Source organism: Sorex araneus, chromosome 4 (assembly GCF_027595985.1).
Source record: "Sorex araneus isolate mSorAra2 chromosome 4, mSorAra2.pri, whole genome shotgun sequence".
Lineage (NCBI taxonomy): Eukaryota > Metazoa > Chordata > Mammalia > Eulipotyphla > Soricidae > Sorex > Sorex araneus.
This window is the reverse complement of record NC_073305.1, coordinates 148,857,563-148,877,282: the sequence shown is the minus strand read 5'-3', so window position 1 is coordinate 148,877,282 and position 19,720 is coordinate 148,857,563.

The following is a 19,720-nucleotide window of genomic DNA, read 5'->3' as shown; positions in this document are numbered from 1 at the left end:
GCAAAGCCAGGAGTAGCCCCTGTGCATCGCCAGGTGTAACCCAAAAAGCAAAAATAAATAATAATAATAATAATAATAATAATAGGGACTGGAGCAATAGCACAGCGGGTAGGGCGTTTGCCTTGCACACGACCAACCCGGGTTCGATTCCCAGCGTCCCGTATGGTCCCCTGAGCACAGCCAGGGGGATAATTCCTGAGTGGCAGAGCCAGGAGTAAACCCTGTGCAACACCGGGTGTGACCCAAAAATAAAAATAAATAAATAAAAAATAATAATAATCACTCACAATGCCAAGCAAAACTGAGGAAAATCATGAGTACTCTGGCCTTTTGGCTGAAAATTCTGGGGCTCTCTCCAGAGGCAAGTGAGCCAAGTTCCCACCCTGTCAAAGTCCTGGCAGCTACACCCACACCCCACAGATGCTGCCATACACATGGCTCAATTTCACTGTTTCACAACTAGTCCATTAAGAGACACTAAGTTAATGCAACTCCCAGGTACATAGATTCCGGAGTTCCTGGAGCGTTCCTTGCATGCCCACATGACACCTCCAAATCCTACAGTAAATAACAGCCCAATAGGACAAGAGCAAATTAGATGGAAACATAGCAGGGAAAATCAGTAAGCACAAACTATAATACAGGCTCAACTATCAAAAAATAGCTTATTAAATTCTCAGACAACGACTTTAATAACCCCATTGTGAGATACATCAGTTTTCTTTTAATAAATTATCTATTGATGGCCATTAATAAATAATTTAGTAAACTGATCATTTTGTTGTAACAAGATATATAAAATAAATTATTTTGTTCTCTCCTCTTTTTTGGGCAGTCCTCTTCCATCCGTACTGCCCAACTCCGTGTCTAGTTTAGATCTTTAAATTTTGGAATTATGTAGGACTCACATATAGGCTAACTACACATTTGAATATATCCTCATATCCTAAGTTTGATATTTTCTCCCCTTTAAATCATATATATAAATCAAATTTATATTCTTATCCCATCCAGTCTTGTAAGCCTTAGACTAGTAGCCAAGTACCTGAATGAAATACCACTTGGCTATTCTACAGTCAATCAATTTATGCAATTACCTTAACAATTTGCTTAAAATTGTCCTGTCATTTTTCAGTAATTAAAAAAAGGTAAATATATCATGTATAAGCAATAGAATTTCACCACACCAGTCCTTAAGATTAAAAACAGTAGGGAAAAAATAAATGTATTTCTGAACTACAATTGGGCTATCTCGACATAAACCATACTTTGCTCTTCTCAGAAATACTGTTTGTAATTATATTTATTTTTATGTTTATTAATTTTATTACCCCTTACACCTTACATGAACACTGTGGTTTACAAAGTTCTTCATGATGATTTGTTAGAGACATTCACTATATTAACACAAATTCAAGCCCGATTTTACCTTCCCACCACCATTATCTCCAATTTTCCCAGCTATATCTTAAGCCCATCCCATATAATTTATTTTATATTGCTTGTTATAATTAGTGAAAAAAATGATCAGAACTTGACTAACTTTCTCTCAGAAGAAAGTTAGTCAAGATTTTGCATCTTACTGTGAAACTATTAAGCCCTTGTATAACAGATTACTAAAATGTCACAGGTTAAGCCTAAAGTATCTCCTAGTGGTACCCCATTGACAGCATCTCATAAATATTTTTTGCTTGGGCCTAACAAAGAGGTACTGCTTGGAAAGGTGATACTGGGTGCTTATAGTGCCCTAGATAGTGCTGGTACTACCAGGGTTATTTTGTGCTGAAAGAGGAGCAGTTGGTGCCACGTATTGAATGTAGTGCCTTGTACGGGCAAGGCATGCATTCTACTCTTTTGAACTATATCCCAAGTCCTAGAGCTCTTATTCTTCCATCTTTTTCTAAGTCTTCTGAAGGCCGGAGATCATTGGTGAGTGAGAGCGAGCTTTCCTGATAGGTGCAAGTCTTGGATATAACAATGGTACTGCATTCATATAGAAACAAGATGAAAAGTAAGGCTGAAGACCCGCTTGAAACTATTATGTAAAAATGAGTGCTGGATTTTCCTTTTGTGTATGGCTCATAAAAGGGGAAAACTGTGCTCCTATTCATTTCCAGAATGGTGGTGCATGGGAGAGCAGCTTCTTTTAATAACAAAGATCTTCCAGCCGGGAACTGCGTCCAGTCTGCCTTTCACTTTGAAAAAACATGTTTATCAACTCAGAGATGAATCATTGCAGCATTTATGCTAAATTGACAGTCTAAGGCTACAGAGTTATTTTCCACTGCCACAGCTGACTTTCTCTTCTATTTACATCTGAATCTCTCCCACTCCTATTGAATAGAAAGTCTGAGGACCTTTCTGACTTCCAGAATCTGATGATGAAGTCCTAGAGGATAGGGCCTTTTGGAGTGTGCTGTCTTGAGGGCCAACTTTAGTTCAGTGGGAGCCCTGCTGCTTGCTCTAATTGATGTGTGATAGACATAACGGTTGCTCTGAGTCATCAGCAAATTTAAGTAGAGTACAATGTGTTCTGAAATGATAAAGACAAGCAGGTTCCCTTTCCTGCATGGTTCACTTCTAACTGCTAACAACACACAAGAGATTTAGAACACAAAGCTTCACACCGATCTTTATTATGCCTCAAAATATACCTGCCCATTTTAGTGGAGGCAAAGACAAGTTTATGGATCAAACTGTATTTGGACCTTGATATAAGGTCATGTATTCTTTTTTTTTTTTTTAGAATTGGGGAGTATTCTTTATTTTTTTTTAAATTTTATTTCATTGAATCACCGTGACAAAAGTTACAAAGCTTTAAGGTTTAAGTCTCAATCATATAATGATCAAATCCCCATCCCTTCACCAGTGCCCCTGTTCCCCCACCAAGAAACCCAATATACCCCCCTCCCACCCACCCCCTACACCTGAGTGGCCAATGATCTTCACTTTATTCTTTCCATATTTTGGATACATTCAATATTTCAACAGAGAACTGACTATTTTTATTTGGAATTTTACCCCAACAATAAAACCTGCTGAATAGGCATCATTAGATAGTTTGTTTTCCATTGCTAAGAATAAAGATTATAGGAGCTCTGGATTATTTGGATTTCTGTTGTTTTACCTCAGTTTACAGTCTAGATGCATTTCTATAAGTCTCTGGGTGCTAAAATGGGTTAGTAGAGTTCCCGGATCGTAATCTTTAAGGAGCAGAGGGGCCGTGTTGTGTGCGGCTGCTCTGGATCTCATCTGGGCCGAGGGCATACTGGTAACACTCCCATCCCATGATCTCTTGAGCGCCACATCACAACAAGCAAGTACCTCTGGGTTGTGAGTCCTAGAAAATGGCAGACACAGGTGGGCGCTGGTGCTGCTGCCGCTGCTATCTTCCCTGTAGAAAGAAAGCGTTGGGAGAGAAAAATCCTTCCCCCTCCCTGAGCGGCATGGGGTCGTAGCTCAGCTCACAGTCTAGATGCATTTCTATAAGTCTCTGGTGCCAAAATGGGTTAGTAGCCCTCCCGGATCATAGTCTTTATGGAGCAGAGGGGCCGTGTCGTGCACGGCTGCTCCGGATCTCATCTGGGCCGAGAGCATGCAAGGTCACTTATTCTTGGGGAGATAAGTGCTAATAAAGAATAGTTTTCTCTACCAATAATTTTTCTTAAACTTGTCAGATTATCAGAATCTTTAGGCGTTAAATGAAATACAGTGTATAAATGGCAGAAAATCAAATCAGGGACAGGATAGGTTCAAAAGCTGGTAGATACTATTAAAGGAGATACTGTTATATTAATTATCGTTCTCTATAGGAATCTAATGTTTTTTAAGCTGTTACTTACCACCTTTCATTTGTTATTAAATATTCTACTATTTTGGCTTACCTGTTCTTGGCATACTTCTTTGTATAATATATTCCCTTTCAGTTCAAAACAATTTAATTACCAAAAAGGACCAAAAATAAAACATTAGTCATGTCCAGAAGAGGCAGAAATAAATATTACTTTAAAATTCAAACACTTATTTATTTGAAGTTAATTCAACACAAGCTCTACTGAAAACCTGATTGTGATATTTGACTGTTTTTTTCCCATGTCTGTGATTTCTAAAAAAATATGAATGGACTTAAAATTAGGTAGTTAGACACTAAAATATAAAGAATATGCCAGAATGTTGAATAATGGATTTATGGGGGAGACACAAACACAATATAAAATTCAAAGCAAACAAAGTCCATAGTGATTTAATAGATGAAGCAAACTTTCTATCTACACACAGATAGAATTTATACTTCCTCTTCAGCCATGCTAGCAAGAGTCTAATGATTGAAGAAGGCTATGACGCACTTTGATAACACTGAGAGATTGCTATCACAGCCACCCCAGACTGCTGACAACTTAGATGGACTGGACATTTGCTATTCTTTTGGCCCCTTCATCTTCACAGATTACCTAGATTTTCTACTTCTGGTCTTTAATATTGCAATCTCCTATTCCTTGGGGCTGCCATAACAAAATACCACAGGTTGGCTCTCTTAAACAACAGAAATTAATTATCACAATTCTAGAGGTTCGAATATTAAGTAATAAGTGTGTTTGGTATTGCCAGATGCCCGTCTCCTTGATTTGCAAATAAACTCCTTCCATAATCCTCACCTGGTCTTTTTGCAGACACTCTTTCTCTTCTCATAAGGATACGAATTTTTTTGGATGATGTCTCCATGCTAATAAATGCATCATGAAAAATAATGACCTTTTTAAAGGGCCTGTCTCTAGATACAGTTGTATTGAGAATTAGGAATTCAACATCACGATTTTTGGAAAACTGTGTTCTGCTCATAACAACAGTCTTGCAAGCTAATGTACTAATAAGATCAACCCCAATGATGCTGATTGTTTAGTAGAATACTTTAATAGTTGAGTATGAGAGTTTAGGCAACTTCTGGGGAATATGTTTGTACCCTATTGTTGGAGCCTAAAGCTAAAGCAGTAAAACCATAAAGGCCCTTAAAAACACTCAGATACATTGGACCTTTGAACAAATTAATATGATAGCAATTTTTCACAAAAATTACTTAATCAAAACAACATTCATTGAGTATAAAACTTTTTCTTATTTATAGTGAAAAACAAATATAAAGAAAATTAAAATGAATATTCATGTATCAATTCAATTTAATCAAATATTAATTCATTTATGGTAATTATTTTTAAATACAAATTAAAAAATAAAAGCTATATTTACTTTACGAGAAATATATTACAAGTATATGGAAGCACCTATGAATATCTTTTTCATAATTTCTTCTTTTCTTCCCCACAGTCAGTGATTTTTTTATTTTTTCCATCTCTAGATAGGATATTTTTATATCTTTGCATCACACAAATATACTATTTGTCTTGTTATCAAATTTCATGTAAATGGCACTATTTATAGGTATCAATCCCCACTTTTTTATACTTGTGGTTCCAGCTATCTTATAGCTTTCCAAGGCATCATAAAATGTAGCCATTTATTCTTCTCTTAGCAGACATTTAGATTGTTTTCAATTTGTTAGCTATTTAAAAAAAAAACACGGTAAGAGTACTTGTACTTACTCTCATTCTTCACATGTTCGAAAGTTTTTCAAGAAACTAAAAGAAAAAAAAAAATTCCTTTCGTACTCCTATGGTGCAAGTCTGAATCTAAAGTGAAAATAAACAGGACAGGTTAATAGTGAAAAGCATACACATTCATTTCATTTTTTTATAGAACAAAGGAACTTCACAAGAGTCAAAACACCAAGGATAAGGTTAAATCTATGCATTTTTGTCTAAATTATATCATAGTATAGAGTCATAGAAAATATAATAAGTCTAAGGTAGGCATGAGGTAAGTGAGAAGTAACTGGGGGAAAATTAGTAAGATCTGTTTGGATTCTTCTTGAATGAAGAATGTCTTCATTCTTACGTCTTCAGAAACAAGTATTCACCTTTATTTTCTGGTATTTACTCAGGCATCTCATCAGAGAATCCTATAATGAGTTTAAGGAAAAGGATTTAGAGAGAGGTCAGTGACCTCCCTACTACTTTCATATTCTCAAAATTTTTTAGCTTCAAACAGTCTCGATGTCATATCATGGATCAGTATATCCTGAGCTTCATCAAGAATATGCTCCTGAAAATAAAAGAATTCATATCTCCAACTTTGGGAATCATAGACAAATAGCTTACAAATGGTAGCATTTATTATATTTCAGTTACACCTTCACCCAAATTTGGTGTTATAAAATATTTTCTCAAATCTTGAATATCTTATGTTAATTTTGTGTTATTTTAATTGACACTTTTCTAATCTCAGATAAGTATCTTTTGCAAGTTTATTTGCAATTTAGGTTCTTTTCTTTCTTAAAAGTAACTTGCTTATTTTTCTACCATGCTATCTCACATTTTATCATTGATATTTCTGGAGCTCTACATATATATATATAATTTTCTTCATTGAATATATTCATTGCAGCTATGTTTTGCTAGTATCTAGTCCATCATAGATTTGTTTATGGTATATTTTACTGTACAGAGAATTTCAATTTTTATATAAACAAATCATATTTTCCCTTTACAATTATTTGAAAACCAGAAATCCTGACCACTAGACCATGTGGAAGATGATGCTTTTGTAATTATTTGAAAAATGAATAATAGGTCCTTTTTCTATCCTGAGGGCTGGAGCGATAGCACAGTGGTAGGGCATTCACCTTTCACGCGGCCGACCCGTATTTGATTCTTCTGCCCCTCTCAGACAGCCCAGCAAGCTACTGAGAGTATCATGCCCGCACGGCAGAGTCTGGCAAGCTACCCGTGGTGTATTCGATATGCCAAAAACAGTAACAATAAGTCTCACGATGAGAGATGTTACTGGTGCCTGCTCGAACAAATCGATGAGCAACGGGATCTAGTTGGTTCTAGTCGCTTAGTCAGTTTTATCCTGATATTAAAATATTTATCTGCATTTTTATTCTGACTTTTAAATTTTCAATTTTTAAAAATGTGATTCTATTACTCATAATTAATTTAAATTGGTGAGTACACTTACTGATTTTATGATTTCTAATAGTTCTAATATTTTTATATCTTTGGTTTATCCTTTTCACCTTGCTGCAGGGAGCTTAGGTTTATTGGGTTACTCTCATCACAGTGCTCCCATTCCTCTGTGTTTCCTTGTAACCTCTTTCTTTGTGCTCTGTTGACTTGTAAATATTGTTTTTCTCCTCTCCTTAAGTCCTTTGCATAGTTAATTCAGAACAAGTTCCTTTTTGTATGGGCACAAGAAGACAATTTATGCTATGCTTTTGTAGCATAGGAGTAAATTGACTACAGATAATATTGCCTCTGGGGCATCTATTCTTTCGAACCAAATCTCAGTTGCCCTTACTTCCTAGCACCTCAAAAGCAAGGTCCCAACGACAGACTGGACGGGCCAGGGCAGGCCATAAGCTATGTATTACACTGGCATCAAAATGGGCCTGGCCAAAGTGCCATAATGCTTAATTATAAGTTAAGAGCTTGGTCATAGACAAATGCTGCCATGATCCAAAACGCAATAACTAGATTTGGACACTGCTAAGGTTAGGAATGATTAATCCGGCCTGAGCACTATAGTCTGAATCTGGTGAAATGTCCCCAGGAGAGTCACCTTACAAGCTCAATGTAACTTTTACTGTGTCCATACAAAATAACTAATACTAAGAAGTAGAATTAAGATATTAATTAAGTTATTGGACTTAGGAAAGGAGCAAAACACCTAAAGTGGTATTTTGTCCATGAGCAAAGGAAGGGCTTTCTTATGTTGATTTCGCTACTGGATGGGGTGTGGTGACTACCCCCACTATAGGGAGTTGGAGAGAGACAAGATGAGAGAGAGACCAGGACAGCAAGATGGAGCGTGGGGAGAATAGCAAGAAGGACAGAGGGAGAAGAATGTAGGGAAAGAATGAAGGTGCACGGAGAGAAGAGAGAGACGCAGCTGCGAGAGGGAGTGCAGAGAGATGAGTAGGAGAGACAGGAGGAGATGGGAATGAGGGGCAGTGTGAGACTAGAATGGGGAGCTTAGTGAGACTGGAATAGGCGGGTGGGGAGAATGGAATAAACGGCAACTGATCATCAACTGGCTTGGCCCTCATTTCCTCCTTCATCTGCCCCATGCCCTGGGCTGCCCCCGGTGGGGGAGTGGTCTAATTCCACTTATTGTGGGCAGTGAGAGGGAGAGCAGCCGGTGCTTCCCTTAGACACCCCCGCCCAGAGATTACACAATAGAGTCCATTCCACCATTGGTTATACTGTGTCTGGGGACTTAGTTTGTATTATCAAATTGTCCTTAAGAGTCCTTAGTATATGAAAATCCTGAGAAAGATGGGTTTGAAATGTCCATCAGTGTAGTTGTGTAGTCACTGCATCTGTGCAGTTATCTAAAATTTCTTTTTAAGTTTTATTTCACATGATCGTTTTCTGAACCTCTGTGGTCACTGTAAATTGGTATTATAACAGTACATGGTTATGTATTCTCAGGGGAAATACTCTTCCTTTCCTGACAAAGGCCCAGATAAATACCTATTAGATTTTTTGAGAAGATCAGCTGCCCTAGTAGAATAGCAATTCTACTTTTTAAAATAAGAATATATTCCTCAGGGACTGGGGGTTGGTAGCATAGTACTGCTTTTATTTATGATTTTCCATAACATTCCTGAACCAAAAATCCACATTAAGCTTTAAAAACACTAGAAAAGTAGAATAGCAACCAGCTACACCCACTTCCCAACATCTCTACTGCACAGAACTCAGCATCCAGAATAATGCGAGTGCTACAATGCTCTCACTTTATCTTAACAATTTTCTTAATTTTCTTATTTGTTCAGGCATGCATTTAAAATGTTTTGAAAATATTGGAATAATTCTAGTTATTTTGTTATTTATAAGAATTTCTGTAAATTAATGTCTTGTTTTCATGTTAATAAATATCATGTACTATATAGATTTATAGTTTCCTTTAATTGTGCAAAAGCAATTTACATTCTTAAATAATAATTTCATGTTCTATAGTTTCTATTTTCTCTTCAACATTTTATAATTTTTCTTATTCAGAAATCATGTTGGAGGTATAGCAAGAGGTTTAGAATTCAGATTAATTTCCTATAAACAAAACTGCATCATGAATTATTTATTTTCAGTATTTTATCTGAGTATGAATGACTGCCAATTTTCTGCTGTCATAAAAAAGTGAAAAAATAAATAAATAACTGAAATAATTGTACTAACAAGAAGTGTTGCTTGTTTGTACCACTTAAGGGTAGAAGGAGAACAATGTAAATACTTCCAAATTGTTTCAATAATATTTTGGTGTCCCATCTAGATAATTTCTCTGAACAGTTTCTCAGCTATCTAGACCTAATACCACTTACCTAACACTAGACAGCATCAAGTTACTCCTTCTCTGTAATTTCTCACTTTTCATTTTAGAAAGGTTTATCTACAAGGAAAATTTTTAAATCAAACACAATTTATTTTGTATGTCTCTTCATCTCCCCATTTTTACTTACCTTTTCTTTCAAAACTCCTGATCCTGTTTTCTCTTGAGAAACAGGTAGATGGCATACAATTCATCAGCAAGTAAAGGTCAGCTTTGTTTTTACTGTTTTTAAAATTTTGTTCATCATCTTATTTTTTCTGCATCTTCTAAAGTAATAAATAGTATGCTACATGGTATCCAGACAAATGAAACCAATATATGTACAAAACTTAATGGAATAAGGGTATAAGTCAGTGCTCAAATGCTTCTGATGTTTTACCTTTATTTTTATGAGATAGATCTATTCTGTGAAAGAAGAGAACAAAAGATTTTTCCCAATATTTTTACTCTACATTGAATAGAGATTATATGTGTTCTGAGAAATTTTGGTTATTGATAGATAATAAATCATGGGCCAGAGAAATTTTACAGCAGGTAGATTATTCATTTTGCACACTGCCAACCCAGTTTCAAACCTGGATACTACATATGGTCCCATGAGCACCTCCAAGAGATATCCCTTAGCAAAAAGCCAGGAATAAGCCCTGAGCACCACTGGGTTTTACCCTAAAGCAAAATACGTTAATTAAATAATAACTTACTGGAAAAGTTTTCTTACATTTTTCTACTTTTATAATACATAGTTTCTAGAAATTAATCTTTTAAGGGCCAAAATAAATGCTACACTTTTTCTATTACCAGGAACTTAAGAAGTTATTTATCAATGGCAACCTCAAAGTACCTTGGGATAAAGTATACCTCTAATATAAATCTCTGATATGAGAAAGGTTATCTTTGTTTTCAAATGATATTTTATCATTTAGGCTGAGGAACTCAGAATATGTGTAATTTAGGATGCTATGTTTTAAATTCACTTGCTGAATCCCTGTTCTATACCATGTGAGACTGTGACTATATTTGAAGAGAAACTTTTTGTTTTGGTTTGGTTTTTTAATTTTTTTAACTTTATTGAATCATCATGAGATAGTCACAAGCTTTCTTGTTTGGGTTACAATCTTACAATGATCAAACACACATCCCTCCACCAGTGCACATTCCCCACCACCAATGTCCTGGGTATACCCCCCTTTCCCACCCTCCCCCTGCCTCTAAGACAGACAATATTCTCCATACTCTCTCTCTCTACTTTTGAGCATTATAGCTTGCAACACAGACACTGAGAGGTCATCATGTTTGGTCCATTATCTACTTTTGGCATGCATCTCCCATCCCAACTGATTCCTCCAGCCATCATTTTCTTAGTGATCCCTTCTCTATTCCATCTGTCTTCATGAAGCAGACTTCCAGCTATGGGGCAATCCCCCTGGCCCTTGTGTCTACTGTCCTTGGGTGTCAGTCTCATGTGATGTTATTTTATACTCCACTAATGAGCGCAGTCCTTCTCTGTCTGTCCCTCTCTTTCTGACTCATTTCACTTAGCATGATACTCTCCATGTTTATCCATTTATAATCAAAATTCATGACTTCATCTCTCCTAACAGCTGCATAGTATTCCATTGTGTAGATGTACCAAAGTTTCTTTAACCAGTCATCTGTTTTAGGGCACTCGGGTTGTTTCCATATTTTGGCTATTGTGAACAGTGCTGCAATGAACATATAGGTACAGATGTCATTTCTACTGTGCTTTTTTGCATCCTTGGGATATATTCCCAGAAGTGGTATTGCGGGATCATATGGAAGCTCAATTTCTAGTTTTTGAAAGAATGTCCATATTGTTTTCCAGAAAGGCTGGCCCAGTCGGCATTCCCACCAACAGTGTGAAAGAGCGTTCCTTTTTCCCCACATCCACGCCAGCACTTGTTGCTTTTGTTCTTTTGAAAGTGTGCGCCAGTCTCTGTGGTGTGAGATATCTCATTGTTGTTTTGATTTGCATCTCCCTGATGACTAGCACTGTAGAGCAGTTTTTCATGTGACTTTTGGCCATTTGTATTTCTTTTTTGAGGAAACTTCTGTTCATTTCTTCTCCCCATTTTCTGATGGGGTTGGAGGTTTTTTCTTATACAATTCTACTAGTGTCTTGTATATTCTTGATATTAATCCCTTATCAGATGAGTATTGGGTAAATATTCTTTCCCATTCTGTGGGCTCTTTCTGTATTTTGGTCACTGTTTCTTTTGAAGTGCAGAAGCTTCTTAGTTTGATGTAGTCCCATTTGTTTATGTTTGCTTCCACTTGCATGGTCAGTGCTGTTTCGTCCTTAAGGATGCTTTTAGCTTCAATGTCATGGAGAGTTCTACCTACATTTTTCTTCTATGAACCTTAGGTTCATATCTGATATTGAGGTCTTTAATCCACTTTGATCTGACTTTTGTGCCTGGCATGAGACAGAGGTCAGAGTTCATTTTTTTGCAGGTAGCTATCCATTTTTCCCAGCAATTGAAGAGAAACTTTTTAAAAGATATCAAAATAAAGGCATTAGGTGGGTACTTATAAGAAGAAATTTGGACATAGAGAAATGTGAGGGATTCTCTCCCACAAAGGAAAGACCACATGGGGATAGAGAAAGGAGAGACGGGTGCAGGCAGAGTGAGCACTGCGGTGGGAGTGGGGTGCAGGCAGGGGTGGAGACAACATACTGACACCTTGATCTTGAACTTTTAACTTCCAGAGTGGTAAGGAAAATAAACTACTCATTTAAACCACTTTGTAACATCTTCATTATTGGAATCATTTTGAAATGTAGCTGCAATGAGAGATTTAGGAATATAAAAGTTATATTTTTGTTTTTGTTGATGAGGTGGGGAAGTGGTTGGAAGGGGTAGGATGAGGTAAACTATGCAATACTCAGGACTTACTCCTGACTCTACACGTCTGCCGAGTGCAAGGCAAACGCTCTAGCTGCTGTACATTGTTCCAGCCACCTGGAAGTTATATTTAAATCTGAGTGAATTGTATTAGTCTACAAACAGCAAGTCTTACAAGAAATTACCTTTGATTGCAGTCCACCACTGAAAAGGGTAAAATGATTTTAGTAAGAAACTGGGGATGAACTGGATATTTTAAATACGTAATTAGAGAAAAATCTCTTTTGAATCCTTTGATTGCCATAACACACCTCCCTACAAAAACAAAGGATTTAATCTCTGTTATGTGAATATCTGAAAAGAAAAAATGCAGTAGAAATGAGCAAATTCATATTAAACAATTTCTGTGCATTCACAATCTCAGCAAAGCATTATAAATAATGCTAATGAGAACATAGGCAGCAGATGAAATCAATACCACAAACATTAAAGATTAGTTTGATATAAAAAATATACAATATTTGGTGTGAGAGGAAGAAATCACTCAGTAAAGGAAATATCCATAACTTAAAAATGTATAATATTAGAAAAATAGGACAATATGGGCTGAAGCAGGTGGGGCATTCGCCTTGCACATGGCTGACCTGGGCTCGATTCTTCCACCCCTCTCGAAGAGCCTGGCAAGCTACTGAGAGTATCTCGACCGCACAGCAGAGCCTGGCAAGCTACCCGTGGAGTATTCAATATGCCAAAAACAGTAACAACAAGTCTCACAATGGAGGCGTTACAGGTGCCCACTCGAGCAAATCAATGAGCAATGGGATGACAGTGACAGTGACAGGACAATATAGCTTAGAATCCAGAGTTAAAATTTATATTGAGAGTGTTCATTCTCAACTAACATTGCCACAGTGGTTTCTTCTCTATCCAACTGCCATCTCTGCCAGTAATGGAGGCAGGCTTCCCACCATGGCCCAATCCTGGCTCATGCTTGTGCTGTCCTTGGGTATTAGTCTCATAGTATGATTTTGTGTGTCCCACAAATTAGTGCAATCATTTTTTTTTCTTTTTGGGTCACACCTGGCAATGCACAGGGGTTATTCCTGGCTTTGCACTCAGGAATCACTCCTGGCGGTGCTCAGGGGACCATATGGGATGCTGGGAATCGAACCCAGGTCGACTGCGTGCAAGGCAAACGCCCTACCCGCTGCACTATCGCTCCAGCCCCAAGTGCAATCATTTTATGTCTGTCTCTCTTTTCCTGACTTATTTCCCTCAGCAAGATACTCTTCACACCCATCCATTTATAAGCAAATATCATTACTTCATTTTTCCAAACAGCTGAGTAGTATTCCATTATGTAGATGTGCCATAGCATTTTTATTCAATCACCAGTTCTCGGGCACCCAATTGTTTCCAGATTCTGGCTGATGTGAATATTGCTGCAAAGAACATAGAAGTGCAGATGGCATTACTGCTGTGTGTTTTTGTACCACAAGGCATATTCCCAGAAGTGGTATTGCTGAGTCATATGGAAGCTCAAATTTTAGTTTTTTTGAGGAATATCCATATTTTTCTACAAAAAAGGCTGGACAAACAAGTCGGCATTCCCACCAACAATGAATGAGAGTCTCTTTCTCCCTGCATCCACACCAACACTGATTGTTCTTGTTCTTTTTGATGTGTGCCAGTCTCTGTGGTGTGAGATGATATCTCACTGCTGTTTGATTTGCATCTCTCTGATAATTAATAATGTAGAGAACTTTTTCATGTGCCTTTAAGCCATTTGTATTTCTACTTTGAAGAAGTTTCTATTAATTTCTTCTCCTCATTTTTTGGTGTGTTGGAAGGTGTGTTTTTTTTTTTTTTCGTAAAGTTTTATTGAGGCCTTAAACCCATTTTAATCCATTCTAATTTGAATTTTGTGCCTGGTGTTGAAAGTAGGTACAAACATAATAACCTCTTAGTATATGTATAGCAAATCACAATGCCCAAAATGAGAGAAAGAGAGACAGAGACAGAGACAGAGAGACAGAGAGAGAGAGAGAAAGAGAGAGAGGCAGACTGGGGGTGGAAAGTGGGCATAGGGAAACTGGGGACATTGGTGGTGGGAAATACACTGGTGGAGGGATGGGTATCAGAATGTATGACTGAAACCTGATCATGAACAGCTTTGTAACTCTATCTCATGATGATTGAATAAAAGAAAAAATAGTGATATTTATATTTACAAAATATATTAAATTACATATGAAAAGAGCAAAGTAAATTATAGTAAAATAAGTGAAGCAGGAAACAATGGACCAGATTATAGAGTGGATAAGGCTCTTGCCTTGCATGCAGCTGACCAGGGTTCAATCCCAGCACTGCATATGGTTTCCTCAGTACTTCCAACTGTGATACCTGAGCACAGAGCCAGGAGTAATCCCTCAGCACAGCTAGGAGTTGTTCAAAAAGAAATGACATACTATTTGAAGAGTAAAACATGAAGACAAATACAAAGGCAGCATATGTAAAGGTAAAGCTTAATATAAATGTTATGTGAGCAAATTTACTAACTGCATGAAAATGTTCAACTCTTCATAAAAAAATAAGTATAATCAACACCAACTCAATTAGGAAATAAAAATCACAACAAAAGTCCTCAAATCACTGGGGAATTAAAATGAAAGGCTTACATATTCCACATATTCCCATAGTAAAGATACACATTTCAGATATTATTAATTGAGCTTTGCCAAATATACAAATAAGAGATAATCCAGTCTTACATGAACAGTTTGCAATGCTATATTATTAAGAGATAAATACATAGGTACAAAACTCTTGGAAAATAATTTAGTTAGCATAATTTGTTTTAGCTGTTTTTAAGAAGAAATAAAAGGGACTCATGTGGAAAAGTGACAGAGGTCTAGAGTTAGGCTGAGTTGCAGATTAATGAGTGATCTTTCTATTGTTATGATAATACATATATACTGTAAATGTTTAACTGTTAGTAATATCTAATAGTATACGGTAATAACATTTCTTAAATTTTTATTTTATTTTAAATAAATAATACATTTAAAATTTCAACAATTAAAAAGTAGAAAGGTTTTAAAATTTATTAACACCTTTGCCAAGACACTCAATTTTCAAATTCCCTAATGCACACAAACAATGCAACTAATGTCATTAGTTATTTTGTCTTTATACACTTTCTTAATATAAAATAAATATTCACTTTAATTTTCCCTCCCCATTTTTGAACACTAAACATAGTATTCTATATAATTGTCTTTATCTTCAAATATATGAGATCATCCTACATAATTTGGTAAATATTTTCTATATTAATATGCACAAAATATATATTTATACATAATAGTGTATAGATATTATAAAGGTATATACATTTCATATATTTCAATACAAAACATAAATATATAAAGTGTTTTTATATGATATATATCTTTCTATCTCAAAAGCATATTCTCATGTTTTGTTCTGAGTATACTGGTTTAATTAGGTTCATGGTATCTAATCATTAGTAGTGCCCTTTCTATAGGCTATATTATATATATTTCAACGTGTTTTATCTTCTACCCTTTTCTTCTTGCAAACAATTATGAATATCCTAGGAAAATATTTAACATTAAAATAAAATTTAATATAACTATGAAATATTTCTCATGTATGAAAATATTTTGAATTATAAATTACCAGAAATACAGTTGCAGAATCAAGATAAATCTTCTTTTGTAGATTTATAAAAAGGAATATCATTTTTGTTCTAAAAGCACTGTAAGGTACTTTGTTTTCCCATAATCTCCTAGAACACGAGACAGTTATCAAATTACTTCATAGTTTAAATTTTTATTTCTTTTAAGTTTATTTTAGCATATTTTCATATTTTTCTTTCTGTTGACCATCTGTTCATCTCAGCTGCCTTCTATTGGATTTTCCTTTTCTTATAAGTTTCTAGAAATCTTTTAATATATTTGAGTACTGTATTTTTGGAATGAATTGAAAAGTTTCTTAATTTGTCTTTTTACTTTTCATGTGATTTCTTTTTAGGTAGAAAAACTTTAACATCATTTAACAAAATATATCTATTTTTGTTGTCTGGAGTTTGAATCATAGTTATAAAGTTCTCCACCTCAATACTATGAGATAATATTTTAACTTTTTTACTGAGACTTTAATATTGTAATTTTTTTGAAAAATTTGGCATATTTAAGATTTATCATAATATTGATTTATAAAGTTATAGTGATTTTAATCGGAAACTTTTACAAAGGATATATAATATATAGATTGTTCTCAACTTAGGCTACAATATTTTAAATGCATTATTTTGAGAGTATGACCTTTAATGTTTATATTTGCAGTGTGTTTTTTTTTCACATTACTTTAAAGGTCATAAAATTTAGTTTAAATGTTAAGTAAAGATGGGGCTGGAGTGATAGCACAGTGGGTAGGGCATTTACCTAACATGCAGCCAATCCGGGTTTGATTCCCAGCATCCCAAATGGTCACCTGAGCACCGCCAGGAGTAATTCCTGAGTGCATGAGCCAGGAGTAACCCTTGTGTATTGCCACGTGTGACCCCAAAACAAAGCAAAACAAAAGAAACAAAACAAAACAAACAAACAAAAATTAAGTAAAGGGGGCCTGGAGCTATAGCATAATGGGTAGGGCATTTTGCCTTGCATGAAGCCAGCCCGGGTTTGATTCCCAACATCCCATATGGTCACCTGAACACCGCCGGAAGTAACTTCTGAGTGCAGAGCCAGGAGTAACCCCTGTGTATCACCTGGTGTGACCCAAAAAGCAAAAAAAAAAAAGAAAGAAAGAAAGAAATGTTAAGTAAAGGAATTAAAAGTTATTATGCTGATCAAAGTCAGCCAGAAAGTGAGGGACAGATACAAAATGATCTCTCATTTGTGGGATAAAAAAGAGGCATGGTAAGGGAATAAAAAATGCCCCCCCACAAAAAAAAAAAAAAACACCTCGAGAATGGTCTGCAGAACTGAGCTTACTATTACCAAGATAGGGGAAGGTGATGGGGGTTTGGGATTCAGAGTTGGGGACCTTGAGATAATAATGGAGGAGAGGAGTCAAACTTGGTGGAAGCTATGAGGTTGGAACACCATACTCATGGAAACTTACCGTTAATAGTGTGAATTACGGTGACTAATTTTTTTAAAAAATAATAACATTAAAATAAAAGTCAAGTAAATTGAAAATGACCAAGCAACTCTTGAAATCATCTTTTTATAAACTCAACATTAGCATTGCTGAAATAATTTCAGAAAAATTCTGATAGAAAACCTTTTGCTCCAGTGTAGTGAACTGAATTAAACTGAATTAAATATTTTTGTATGCTTGGATTAGCCAATTTAGAAGATCCATGTTTCTCTCTATTTTTTAAAACTTGTAAAGTGACAATGTGTTCAATATTGTTACCTATAAAATTCCTAGAGTAAATTCTATAAAAAAACACTTGTCATAAATTAACATAGTAGGGGGAGATGCCTAAATCATCCCATGGAATGCTTTTCCTAAGCAATATCTCAGCTCTCAGCCGCACCACATAGATACTGAGCAATCAATATGAGATGACAGTAAACTTCTCCAACATCTGACCATCTATTTTTCTTAAATCATTGCAAGGAATCTTAAATATAGCGAGGAAAACCAAGAATCAAACTGAATCCAGGTGTTCTGCAGACCACTGTCCAATTGAAGAACATTTGCAAAGGGATGTGAAAAGGGCACAGAGAAAGCTGTTTTTCCTTTTAAAGCAGGGAACACAGTCTACTGTACACAATAGTTCACTTCCTGGAATGATGCTTCTTTGACTTAGACATAGGCTGAAAGCTTCATCTGACAGTACTGGGCTTAATGTCACCATCTATTGATTTCTAAGATCCTGACATGCTGAGAACAGTGGATTAGACTTTTTTTGTCTAATATTGTTTCCAGGGTATTGCCTCTCCTTGCAGACTTTAATCTAATCTAATCAAATATTGAAAAAGAATTCTAAGCAAAATAACCATGGGGAGAAAAAAATAGGGTCATATACAGAAAGATTGAGTTTAATAGAAAAATATAAAGTGTCAATAGAACAAGGTGGAAGATACTGAAGCAACTACAGTATTGCCAGGCTGATTGAGCCTTGCTTTAATCCTAGCATTTCCTTGAACTGTTGTGTGATTTTTAACAAGACAGACTTTAGAGGTCCCTCTTATATACCATTATATGCTATTTTATTTATTTATATTTTTTAAAATTTTTTCATTAGATGCTATTTTAAAATGACGGGCTACTTAATTGCTAAAATGATCCTTCAGTTGTAGCATCTATTATTCTCAAAGAAATAACAGAGATGACTTTTGGTTGGTCTGAGCGATACTAATAAATTATTTTTCCCATTTACTTCGGTGTTAATAAATGTTTTGTTCTGCTTTCTCTTAATCTGAGGTGTTAAATTGACAAACGATTTCATAATTATTTCAAGTAAAAAGTATGTACACTCACAAATTTCTGAGCTTTCTATGTCATTGATAATATCTAATGTTTTTCCACTGCTTGAGAAAATTTTGTTAAAGCATGTTTATAACATCAATTTCATGGCAAAAAAGTATATATGGTCTAGAATTCTTCGAACTTGTGAAATGCTTTCAAATATGGGTCAGCAAATAAATTATAAAAAAATATTTTCTCTATTATTTCTGGCTAAAATTTTCAACTTTTGCTAGAGTTCTTCCCCCAACTTAAGATGGTATATGCTCTAATGAATCTATGAAAACTGATAGTAAAACTACAATGAAAATAGTATAATTTTAAATGTATATAAATGTATCTATCATAGGGAACAAAGATTAGACTTCATTAAATGTACTCAAACTATGGGCGTTGTGAGTGGGAAATCAGGTCATGAGCTCCCAGTATCACAAGGAAATATTTCTATGGTCCAGGTAATATCAAAATATAAATAATGGACATCTATGTAATTTTATGTTTCACATACCCACTAACATATGAAAGCCATAAATTAAACTATCATAGTTTGGTATGTACCATTTAGATATAATAAATAAGGAAAAAAATGTATGAAAACTTTATAAGTCAAAAGTAGGCAATCTGAGGTGTATGAATATTGATTCTAGAAACAAGATACTTCAATATGGCCATACTATTTCTTTTTTTTTTAGAAATGTAATAATCTGTTTTTAATAGCCTGGGACAGTCCTTTATAAAAATTAGTATATGAAAGGACACTCAGTTTTTGTGGTCATTAATTAGCATGGCATGCAGTCACCAAATATAGATAACCTTCAGTAATTTTTTTTCCATGAACATAAACAGAAAACTCTAGTTTCTATTTTTTTTTCTTTTTGGGTCACACCCAGTGATGCACAGGGGTT